Genomic DNA, 12141 nt, shown 5'->3' with positions numbered 1-12141 from the left:
TTTCAGGCTGGAGAAGGAAGCAGCAGGCTTAGATAGACTCTGACAACATGGAGAAGAGCCTTTCAGGACCAGGAAGATGTCAAAGGAGAGACCATGAGGAGTTCACATATAACTCCTTATCAAGGCAGTAATTGGGTGTGAACAGCAGGGATGCTCTTCTTGCTTATCCCTTCAGCTTAACTTAAAATTTTACTGCACTTCAGACCTATTTAATTTTCTCTCTCTGTAGCTGTCTAATCACATGCTGTGGCACCATGAAAGCACAGCTTGTGTATGCCACGGGAGAAATGAAGCAAGTAATCGTAGCCCACAGCCTCACACTTCTCCTAACAGGCATCAAAAATTAAATTCCTATCACAGATGCTTCATTTATGACTCTCTAATCTTTTCAGACACTCTATTTGGTATTATTTTACTGCTGTGCAGCTCACGCAGAGAAGAATGAGGGTCCCTTTCATGCCTTGATGTAGTATGTAGGCATACAGCTTTCCTAGAAGTACTTCTAAACATCTCCCTGTCTTTCACCCAGAAGGCAACCTGTGGCACCACATCCCTAAGAGTTATTTTTGGGCACAAGACAGTTTTAGCAGTCTCTAGCCCCATCTTTATACTTCATCTGTTATCTTATTTTGAGCAACCAACCTATTTCTGAATGTAGCTCTGTAATAAAGAGCTTTCAGAGTATCCTTTTCTGTTAAAGCTACTCCAGCTGCACAAAGTGGAGCATGGAAGAGGGATTTGTCCTGTCAGACTCTTCCAAGAAATGCAGGATGCTGTGGAAAAGGAAGTGCCTTCAGCAGTTCCTGTATCCTATGAGAAAACACATTCAGGAAAGCAAGTATTCCTGAGAATTCCAGAAAGTAGCAGCTGACAGCAAGAAGAGGCTGCTCTGTATACTACTAAGAAGTCCACAAATCAATATTTAGGCTTTTCAAATTTAGTTTTAAACTTAGGCATCCATACACCCTGCCTGTTATCACACCAAGTCTTCCTCAAGACCATGAGACTTCTGCTGAGGTGTTCAGGTTCTCCACAGAGGAAGTCAAATGCTGGTTCCAGACTGCCTACATAGTCAGAGGGAATTGCAAGGTGTTGTAAAAATGCAAAAGCCATTAAAATCCATTGCCTGTCTCTGAAACTGGTAGAAGGAGGCTGGATTTAGCTGAAATGCTCTTTTGGCTGAACTAAGCCATCAGAGGAAGGTTAACATTATCCCTTCCAATGAAGAGCTGCCTGACAGGACATAAATTTGTGGGTGCAGCCAAATGCCATGTTTGAACCCCTTCTGGGGTGGGAATGTGAGCAGTGGGAAGCCCCTGCACAGGGCAGTCAAGGATCCTTGACAGAGCTAGATATGGAAATGTAAATTGTTTTCTTGGGAGCTCTTCAAAAGTTTATTCTCTCTCACTCTGTGAGGTGGCACAATCTCTAAATGCTGCCCAGTGGTCAGCAGCATTTCCCTCTAGACAACATCTGACCATGGCAGCATTCCTTTGGGACAGGGGTGTGTTCATGTGTAGCATGAATCACTGCTGGGCTTCCCATCTTCAGCCTGGACATCCTTGAGAGCTTTCATCAAAGCAAGCACTGATGGTGGACTCACAACAGTTATTTCACAAATGTGTCCTTTTGGAAGTTCTGACATGATGATACACTGCAGTTAATTTTAATTTACTTTATTGATAATATCTTCAAATTATAATTCCCCCTTTCAAACCCCAAGCCTTCTGTGATTAAATCTATTTGATAACAACATTTCCTTGTAAGTGGGAAGGTAAAACAATCTGAGAATGAAACATTGTATAGGGCTCTTCGAGGCTGACATCTGAATGTACTTAGTGGAGAGGAAACTTTTTTTACTTTCGTTTCTTGCTTCTTTTATCCTTAAGCTCAGTAATAAACTAGCACTCTGTGGTTAAAAAGTCAGGAGAACAGATGTGTGGTGTGAGTGTATCAGGGTCTGCACTTCAGCTATGGGGTGTAAAGTGTAAGGGAGTCCTTCCAAGAAGCTTTGAGAGTATCTAACTAGCTTTCATTGCACCAGTAAAGATGATGATTATCATTCATATTTTTCCAGCCACTTGATTGCACTGAAGTAAGCACGTCAGTCAAAGTTCATTCAGGGTTCACTGTTCAGCTTACAGCCTTTAAGGTGAATCCCCAAGAAATTTCACTGAGCACTGCACACATTCCCCTCAGCTCCAAGCCTTGCTTCTTCTCAGGGCCCTGGCTGGACTCTGCTACCTCTGCAAAGCATTGAGGGCATGAAGCATCGTGAAATAAATGTTGAGGGTTTTGGTGTGAGCAGCCACGTGTAAAGTGATTTTACACGGCTCTTCTCTTATCCCTTGTCCTTCACTTTTTTCATGTACGTGCCCCTCTTGAGAGGGAGCATGTCTAGTGATAACAGCATGTGGAAGCTTGTTTTTATTCCATTTGGTTAAGGTGACTTTACCACAGAGGGTATGAGCTAGCAGTGGAAGGAGAGAGTTGAAATGTTGGATGTCTGGATGTGGCTCTGCCCCCAGGTGTGGTGCTGTGCAGGCTGTGAGATCAACATCCCTGAACCCTCTGGTGAGGCTTTCCTGGCATCAGGTGAGAACAACTCAGGATAAGGGACCTGTTCTAGACCCTACTACAGCCTGCTTCACCCTGTTCTCCCAGCAAGCCACCCAAAATTCCTGACCTCCCCTCAAACTGCTGAAGAACCTCCCCATGGGATGTTTGCTCCTGCTACTCTTACGAAGTCCTTTGAGTTATCAGAGCAAAAAAGGATACACAGTTCATTAGTGAGGTGCATCAGCCTTAACAAGGTACAGCCTTAACAAGCCCTCAGCAGCAGGCTGTAGAGGAGAGACCAAAGAGGTGAACAAGCTTTCCCAAAGCACATCCACAGGAAGGTGTCTCCTGTCAGGCAGGACACAGCACCCACACCACCTCTGCCTAGGGAAGTACCAGTGCTCTGGAAACCTGTATTTGTGCTGGGTGAACTGTGAGGGTCTTGCATCACTTTGTCAATGCAGTGATCTCCAGACAGAGGGGAGGATGCCCATTTTTAGGAATATATCAGTCTGCACTTGCTTCTTCCCAGCAGGGAGAAGCAGACACCAGGCTGCTGGCTGGCAAGCAGACACTCTGATAGAGCAGCTGCTGATTCACCCTTTCCTCTCCACACACAGAAAATAGTGCATTTATCAGGCATTGGATAAATATTTCATGGCACTGAGGCTCCTGACACCAGAGCATTACCACATCAAATTGTCCCTGATGGTAGGGGGTGCTCTTCTCCTTTCAGGTGAGGGTTGGAGAGAAAAGTTTCACCAGCAGCTTTGGTGGGGACCAAACTGAGCACTCAGGTCACTTCCCACACATTGGTCCAGACCTCTGGGAGCTCTTGCCTTTTTTTTCCAAACTCCCCACAGCAAAAAGCCAAAGGACCAGCCCACAAACTCACCTAGGAGTTATCTGAAGAAGAGACAGGAATCCTGCCTGCATGGGATGCTGTCCTGCAGCCTGTGAAAACCAGGCTGAAACAGGGAAGCCACCTCTTTGTTGTCTAAGCCAGGTTTTACACAATCTACCCAAATCTGGAATGTCTAGCAGTAGATCACCAGATATTGACCCTGGATGGCTCCCTAAGGTGCAACCCTTCCCTTGGTAAAGGTTTACCTTAAGAAAATACAACACATCTTTATGCTCTCATGCATTATCATACTAGAGCTGTCTTCCAGGTCCATGAATTTGAACCCTTCAACTGGCAGAGGCCAAAGGAGGGCATTGCCAGCTCCTTCAAAATTGCTCTGCCCTTTTCTTAGGAGCAGATGGCCCGTGTTTACTTCTCAGTAAGACTGACCAGTCACCAGTCTCCCTGTCAAAGCAAGGAGTTGCCAAACAAAGCTGGAAATTATGATCATTTCCACAACAATGACACATCTTGTTGGGTGCAAGCAATTTGAAATACAGAAGAATTTAACAGGTGGATATTTCCAATATCAATGTTCTCTAATGATGACTTTGCAGAAGTCAAGATGACTTTGTTTTACTTGCAGGTATTGTCACCTGGATTTGCTGAACTCAGGATTTTTGGCCTTTTTTTTTTTTTTTGGTCAAAACATCAACCTCTTTATTCACTGTATCTTCTTTTCATAGACATTTTTAGCAGTAAGGTGCTGTGGATGGCACAGCAGATGGCCTTCATTTTCTCTGAACTTCAAATCCAAGTTTCTGCATGTACAGCAGCTTCTTGCCTCGTGGTTTTAATCTCCCAAACACTGTAGTTGTACTTGCTTAACACAAGAACACATTTCCTCCATATAAAACAAGAGCAAGGAGAGGATGGTTCAGAATAGCTGTAAGAAGGAATTAATCAGATCAGCTGCTTAATAAAATATCAGATACAGGACTGAGGGGTTGGAGGGTTTTTTGTTTGTTTGCTTTTTGTTTGGGTTTTTGTTGTTTGTTTTGTTTTGTTGTGTTGTGTTTTGTGTTTTGTTTTGTTTGTGCTGTTGGGTTTTTTTTCTTTGAAGAGTTGAATCACATCTGGAAGATCTTGATCAAACCAATGACACATCAGTTTCAAGATAACCATTTCCATTTAAGCCAGCACAATAAGCAACTGCAGAATGCCCCATTCCAGCATTTTGGAGTCTTGCCTTTGGAGACCCAGCTGTTGAGTCCAAACAAGCACCAGAAGGTAAAGTGTTCAGAAAAACTTGGAAATGCTTCTCCTGAAAACCTTCATTGTGTCTGAGTACTTATGTCTTCTAACAAGTGTCTGTGTGGACATGAACATTTTTGCCTCATTTTTGACAGCAATGGAAATTGGGGTGGTTATGACTGCAGGTTGCAAGGCTGAGCCCTGTATTTTATCCCATTCTCATGGTGTTTTCTGCAATAACATGTCAGAGGAGGATTTACAATTGTAATGTGTTCCATACATTTTCTGGTATAATCAGTACACATGAGACTCTTTGGATATGCAGTCACTAGGGAGTAGTACCCACCCTGTTTTGGCTCAGATGGTCTTTACCCTTTGCTGTAAATTGGCTCAGAGCACATCTTTATGTGTCAGTTTTGCTACCCACTTTCAGATGTTGCCAACTTCCAGCATTGTGGGGCTGTTTTGCACTACATGATTTTCATTCTACACATTTTTTCAGTTTCTTCATATGCCCCAATGAAAAAATCCAGCATTCAGGGACATCACATGGTTTTATGATCCTCTCTGGTGAGACCTTGTGTTCAGAACCTAATGAGGGGATTATCCTCATCCACCTGTGGTATTCTGCAGCTGGAGGAGAGATGTTATTATTCCTTGTTTGTTTTGCAGCTTCCACACGAGCATGCTGATCTGGTTGCTTTGTAGAAAGCCTTTACAAGTCACCCAGGGGAAGGCTGTTGTGCAGCACAAGAGCCCAGCCCTAGGAACAAGTAGTGCTGATACTCAGCTGCTGCCACTCATACAGGGCAGCAAGGAACAAAGCATTTATGGTGGAGGAGTCACTTGTATGTCCTAGACAGAAGGAAATATCCCGTGTGGCAGGAAGGGAAGGAGCTTAGGAAAGTAGGTAAGATTAACTGCATGGGAGAGGACAACAGGAAAGCACGTGAGAACACATGTGATTTTAGCACAGTTTCCCAAAACATTTCACATCTACTTTACTTCGCTTTGGAAACTACTTCAGTTCATTTGCAGACAGCAGCATTCTCAAGGACAGCAAATTCAACAAGGTCCACGCATAGAGTATGTTGGATAAAGAGGATACACCACACAGATGTCTCCCTGCCAGGAGTAAAAAAAAAAAAGGTAGGAGGAAACCCTACTTTTATTAGTGGTGTAATAGAGAATCCAGCTCAAAGGATCCAGCTCAAAGAAAGGAGATTCCAGCTCTCAACCTTCTGTTGGGACCCTGGATTCAACCAATGTATGTCTTGTAGAAAGGCTTGGTTTGCTTTTGCAGTTGTCAAAGTGAGTGCTGAGCAAAAAGTGAAGAAAAAAAAAAAGAAAACACATGCCAGTCTTCCTCTTCTTTTGTGTCTGCTGGAGTGGTATTAAGCCATACCAACCAATGGTGTGCTTTAGTGCTGCAGTGTGAGCAGTTCTGCAGTGAGCAGTGAGAAATGGTGGAGTGCCAAGATTCTCTGTCTGTTATTACTGCACTGCAGAGGTTCCCCTTCCCTTCTTGGTCCCTCAAACAAGACAGCTCTGAGTTGATCTGTCCCACTGCTTGGGAGTAACACCAGAAGCTGAATTAAGACTCTGCTACAGGGAGTCAGTTTTAACATATGTATGCTTTCCTTTCTGTAAGCCTGGACTTGTTACCAGTTGCCATAAATTACAGAAGATCATGCACTCAGTATAACCTCTGGCCCATATCCTCTGTTAGACACAAGCCCCTTTATGGTTAGCTACACCACCATGGCTTTGAGGTTAAATCATTACAAATAGTGCTCCATGCCCCATGGCTTTACTCTCTGTTGTTATTACTTCAAAATCCCTGAGCCACTCTCCTCTAATCCTGAGCAGGTAATTTAATGGACTGAAGAAGAGTTTTGTCCAAAAACCTTTTCCCTCTCACTTCTTTGCACTGCAGAGCCTCTGACTAAAGCCTTCATACCTAGCAGATCATGCTCCCTCTCTGCTGCATCTGCAAGTTGTTAGTCCAGACCTGCTGCTCGTGCAGGACACAGCAGCTTTTTGTTTTGCATGGAGGGGATAAGCCAGTGTCTGAAAAAAACTAAAGCTTTTTGACAGAAAAAATCTCCACCAGCAGGCTCCAAAGCTGGCTGCCACCCACCCAGTGGCTGTGGCAGCAGCTGGCTGTCCCCTGCAGCCAGGCTGGCACTCAGGTGGTGGCTGTGCTCTCCCTAGGCAGGCAGTATGGGAGGTGTGTGTGTGCTGGACCACTACCAGGACCCTGTTGCCCTTCCCCACTTTCCCAAAGGCTAGGAACAAGGTTGAGTTCAAGTAGGGCTCACCCACCAGTTCCTCTTGTCAGTCTTGATCTTGTTTTCTGTGCCTTTGTGCCACACAGAGACAGTTTCCAAAGAGATCAAGCTATCATGTCTCTCTGTGCACATCCTGGAGGTAGACTGAAGGCTAAGAAATTTCAATATGAAGCCCTGCCTCCCCAAATTCAAATCCTAGGCCAGTCTGCCAGAGCGAGAATGGAAATAATTTTTAATTATGACTCCTGTTTCCTCAGTCCATTTATAAAAGAACAGTATATGGAAAGGCACAGTGTGAGATGGGATGGACATTGTGTTTGAAGCTGAGGGAACTCCCTAGCTTAAAGATTTTTACTTGTGTTCTAACAAAACTACCTGATCTGGAGCCCAAGATCAAATTTCAGCATCCTTTTAAACCACTCAGTTTTCCTTAGATGTGCACTGTGATTGGTGATGTGCCTTCAGAATTTCACAGCTATTCCTTCCCTTACTTTCTTTTCAGACCTTGAAGTATTAGAGTCACATGAAGAGATTTCTTCTTGCTCTTGCAAGAGTCAGTGCTCATCATGAATATAGTGTAGTATGCAGTGATTTAAGGAGAATTTCCTTAATTCCAGTGAAAATGACAGAAGTATTGGGAAATGCAAGTTCTTCATGGCAATCCCTGAGTCAGAGTGGGCTGGTGGGCGCTGAGTTGACCAGAAGGCAGCAGTGAGTTCTTTGGCAAGAATGTCCAGGAGCATCGTGGTCTGTATTTGGCAGCATTGCAAGCTCATGGAAAGAACTGATCCCTCTTCTCTACTCAGCCCTGTGAGGCACATCTGCATTTCCACTGGATTCATCAGTGCAAAAGAACACACTGGAGTGAAAAGTGAAAAGGTACCTTGGAGGTGGTGTCTTTGGAAAGACAGGTATCTGTCAGGGAAAAACTGGAGTTTCCCTTGGAATGGAGAACGTAAAAACCCCTCCCTCCAGATTATTATAATTTTGAAATTAGGAGCTTTCAGGCAAAAATATGGGAATAGGAATAACAGTTCTTTACTAGGAATATTTAAAAAAAAGCAAATGCAGTAATAAAAAAAACTAAATAAAAAAATAAATAAAAAAGCAAACTAACAAAAGTCCTAGAAAACCCTGACAGAGTCAGGAATACGAACTGACACCCTGTTGGCCAGGGAGTTGGAAGCAGCCCAAATAAATCCTCCTGGAGTGACAGATGTGGTTCTGTTGGAGTAGAGATGATCCTGCAGACAGGTTCAGTGGTGGTGAGATGAGTCCAGTCTTTCTCTGGGAATCCAGTGGAAAAGAGGAATGTCTGGGGTCCCTGTGTCCCCATTTTTATCTGGGTAGGAATGGTTGGCTCCTCCCCACTGGGTGTTCCATCTCCCAATGGATGATGGAATGTGTCAGTCACTGGTGAGCCTCAATGGCCCATGAACAGAAGATATCCCCGAGGGTGGGCAGTGGTGACAGAGATCACAAACACTGCCCCACCTGGTTTAACAGCTGGGCTGTGATCAGAAGGCATCCACCCTCCTCCTCCTGGAGTTACAAGAGATAAACAAAACAAAACAAACCATCTCCCCAACTGGTTTCAACAGATGAAATATAATACACAATTTTTTTGGTTACATAACCCAAGACAGATGGTTCAGGTGCTGGGACATCTCTGGTATCAGAAAAGGATGAGAGAACTGGGCCTGGAGAACAGAAGACTCAGGGTACCTTATCACTGTATATATATTTAGAGAGAAAAGAAGATAGATCTTAGAATGGTGTCCAGGACAGATCCTAGAGAGGTGTACAGGAAATTCCACCTAAACAAAAAAATCCTTCCTGTGCAGGTGCTCAAACACTGGAACAGGCAGCCTGTGAGGGAGGCTGTGGAGCCTCCATCCTTAAAGGATGCTTTAATCCAGTATGAATGCAGTCCTGAGCAGCCTGCTGTGGGCAGGAGTGGCACTGGGCCCCAGAGCTGTCATCCAGCCTCAGCGCCACCACAATTCCACCCTGCAGTTCTATCACACAGCACTAAGCTCCAACCACTCAACCTGTTTGAGGATATACTAGAGGAAGTAGTAGTGCTTCACAGTATAAGGACAGCTGAAATGATAAAAAGTGTAAATAAAGATTCTAAATTACGTGAAGGATTAAATAAAATATGTTTTTGCACATGGGTGGAATGTACAGGTCCTGTACATTTGTCATCTCCAAGACACCAAGATCCTCTGAAGATTTTTTTCTGCTCTCTATTCATACGTTCTGCTGCAGGTCTAAAATTTCCCAAAAGGGGTTGGATTTACCAATACATAGTTTGCACTAAGATTTTGGTTTTTCTCTCTGCGTATATAATTCTGGTCCTTCTAAATTTGTGTTCCAACGATTCTGTGACTACTTGCAGCATCTTCCCACAGAAGATGAGCTCCAGTGTGATTTTCACAACCCAGAAGAAAGCCATCCCTGAAGGTGGGCAGCTCACCCATGTCTTCTGTCTGACTTTAAAAAGGGAAGATTGGCCATGGCCAGCTCATGGAGGAGATCCTACAGATAGATGAAAACCAGGAAGGGTGTAATGGGTGGCACTATTAGCTCTTGAGACATGAATACAGAAAGTATATCACACATGGCAGTGGTTCAACCTACCTGTTTCCTGTTCAGCTAAACTGGCAAGGCATGAGTAAAAAAATCTAGTAACTTCTTTAAGCACAGATTTGACTAAATGCAGTAAGATATAGATGCAGAGGCTGTCAGCCAGACAGCACTACTGTAAAATGTAGCATTCCTAAAAACTTTGTATCTCTTCTAAAATTATTTCTAGATTCCATCTTGCGTGGATAAGTGGATAAGCCCCTTACTGGGTTCCTGTGGGTGTACACATCTGTAGGCTTGTCTATGCAGTTTTTGCCTTTCCTTAGGTGGAAATTACTATTTGTAAAAATGCGGGAAGGCCCATTGCCCTTTTCTAATGTGATTTTTCATTCTTCCAAACATTATACCTCAACAGAACTGAATATGAGGAACGGGTTGTTGTTTAGTTTTGGTTGGTTTTTTTTTCCTTGGTCACTTTGTTTATTAAGAAGGATGATTCCTCCCATAAAACTCCAACTGGTTCCTGAGTCTACAGTCACAGTGACATTCCTGACACTGGTTTCCACAGGCTTTCCCAGCAGAACTTTTTGCATAAACTGTGGTTTGTCCAGGTTTCAATGCAAGAAAACAGAAAATAGCTGATCATTTCTATCTGAATTAAAGGAGGCATTTACGTGTATTTTATTCAGTTCAGGCAGCAGAAATTCAGAGGATAAACTCAATGGTACAGAGGGAATCTCATACCTCATGGGCAATGACTCCCAGTGCCAGTTTTCACATCAAGGTCAGTTGAATGGAAAGTGTTTGGTACAGAAACTGAATGGCTTGGTCATGCAAACAAGCTGGCAAATTAGAATGAGAACATAACTCCCTGTTTTACACCTAAAATAAAGAAACTGAGCCACTGTCAAATTCTCTGATTCCAGAACTATAACAGCTGGGATCTGGTTAATATTCAAGCTCCAGAGATGTTAACTATACCAGGACTTGTTCCTTTACACTTGGCAAAAAAATCACTTGTTTTTGTTACTACAAGGAGATGAGAAGCTCAGACTCAGAGCAGAAGGACAAGGAGACAGCACAGGGCTATCTCATTCTCAGGCCAGAATGCAAAGACATTCCAGCTGATGCTTTCACAAGCTTTTGAGTATTGACACCAGCTGAGTGATTTGTGTCTGGTTATCCAGTTATCTTGCCTGGATCTTCCTCAAGCCCAGCTCCTCAACTTGCTGCTCCAAACACTTTGTGGAAGACATCAGTGCTTGTGCAGTCACCTCTGAAAAGCCAGTACCTGAGAGAAAGCTGGCAACCCACCTTATTGAGCAGGGACTCTCCCCCACCTTCCACAGCCCCTACCACAACTTTCCTGTGCTCAATTTTCAGGAGGACAAGCATTGTCACTGCAGCAGCAGTTGATAATCTCCCCCTTCTCCCAGTGAGCCCATTCCTGCCCAAGCAATACAGAAAGCTTTGCCTTTACCTCCCCAGGGGACCCCAATATCTGCACCACAAACACTGAGGCTAACTGAGGAACACTTCCTTCCTTGCCAAGGGAAGATATTGCCATCCACTTTCAGGATTCCACTTCAAAAATTTGGAATTGAGCTCCAGAACTGAGCATGTTCGAGGATTGCTCTTATACAAAGATGCCAGGGCAGAAAGAGGCAGCTTTCCCCTGGGCCAGGGGAGTAAGGCCAGGAAATAAGCCAGGTACTGCCTGAGGTGCTATTAATTCTGAATTCCTCTAGCCGTCTACATTTACACCCCTCTATGCACCCTTTTTTTTTTTTTTTTTTTGTCTTTTTTTTTTGGGTTTTTTGTTTGTTTGTTTGGTTGGGGTTTTTTTGTTTGTTTGTCTGGGTGGGGTTTTTTTGGTTTGTTTTTTTTTTTTTTGTCTCAGCATGCATATAGAGGGTCTGTACTCCCAACAACTAGTAGGTTGTCTCTGATTATGCCATTACCCAGGCATGCTATTTTGCAGACCTATGGAATAATTGTTCCTCATACTGCTTTCCACAGCTGTTCTGTGCTCCACAGCCAGCAGAGGTCCTTGGCCTCCTGTCCAAACCCCAAAAGCTGAACTTCCCAAGAGACATGATAAAGGCTGTGCAACCTGGCACCCACAACAACAGCACAAATGTGAATCTTGTACTCAAACCAGTTACATTGCAAGGCATCCACACACCCAAAAATGCCACAGAAATTGCGTCGGAGAAGCAGAGAGCTTGGGGATATTTTACCAGATGATTTCCTACCAGCAAGAGAGTGGCTTGCAGTAAGCACTAGACAATTCCAGATCAATGCCTTCTCCTCTTTCCCATGAGTTTGCACAGCTGCACCAGCAGATGTGGACACTTCACTTCTTCTGCTCTAGAGAAGCTTATGGCTTAAAGAGTGCTATGCAACCACTGTAAAACTGTGTGAGGAAAATCACGTGCTGTCTGAGTATAAGCTATCTTGCTCAAGCTACTAACTGTCCTCCCCATGAGAAACAGACTTTTACACACTTTTAATAAAAGGAAGGAAAAAAAAACATAGAGATGCAACAAGCTTTCAAGATGAATGAGAAGTAGGACCCATGGTCTATGAAAGAAAAGGAAACTA

The sequence above is a fragment of the Prinia subflava genome, chromosome Z (assembly GCF_021018805.1).
Source record: "Prinia subflava isolate CZ2003 ecotype Zambia chromosome Z, Cam_Psub_1.2, whole genome shotgun sequence".
In the NCBI taxonomy this organism is placed as follows: domain Eukaryota; kingdom Metazoa; phylum Chordata; class Aves; order Passeriformes; family Cisticolidae; genus Prinia; species Prinia subflava.
This window is presented reverse-complemented; position numbering follows the sequence as displayed.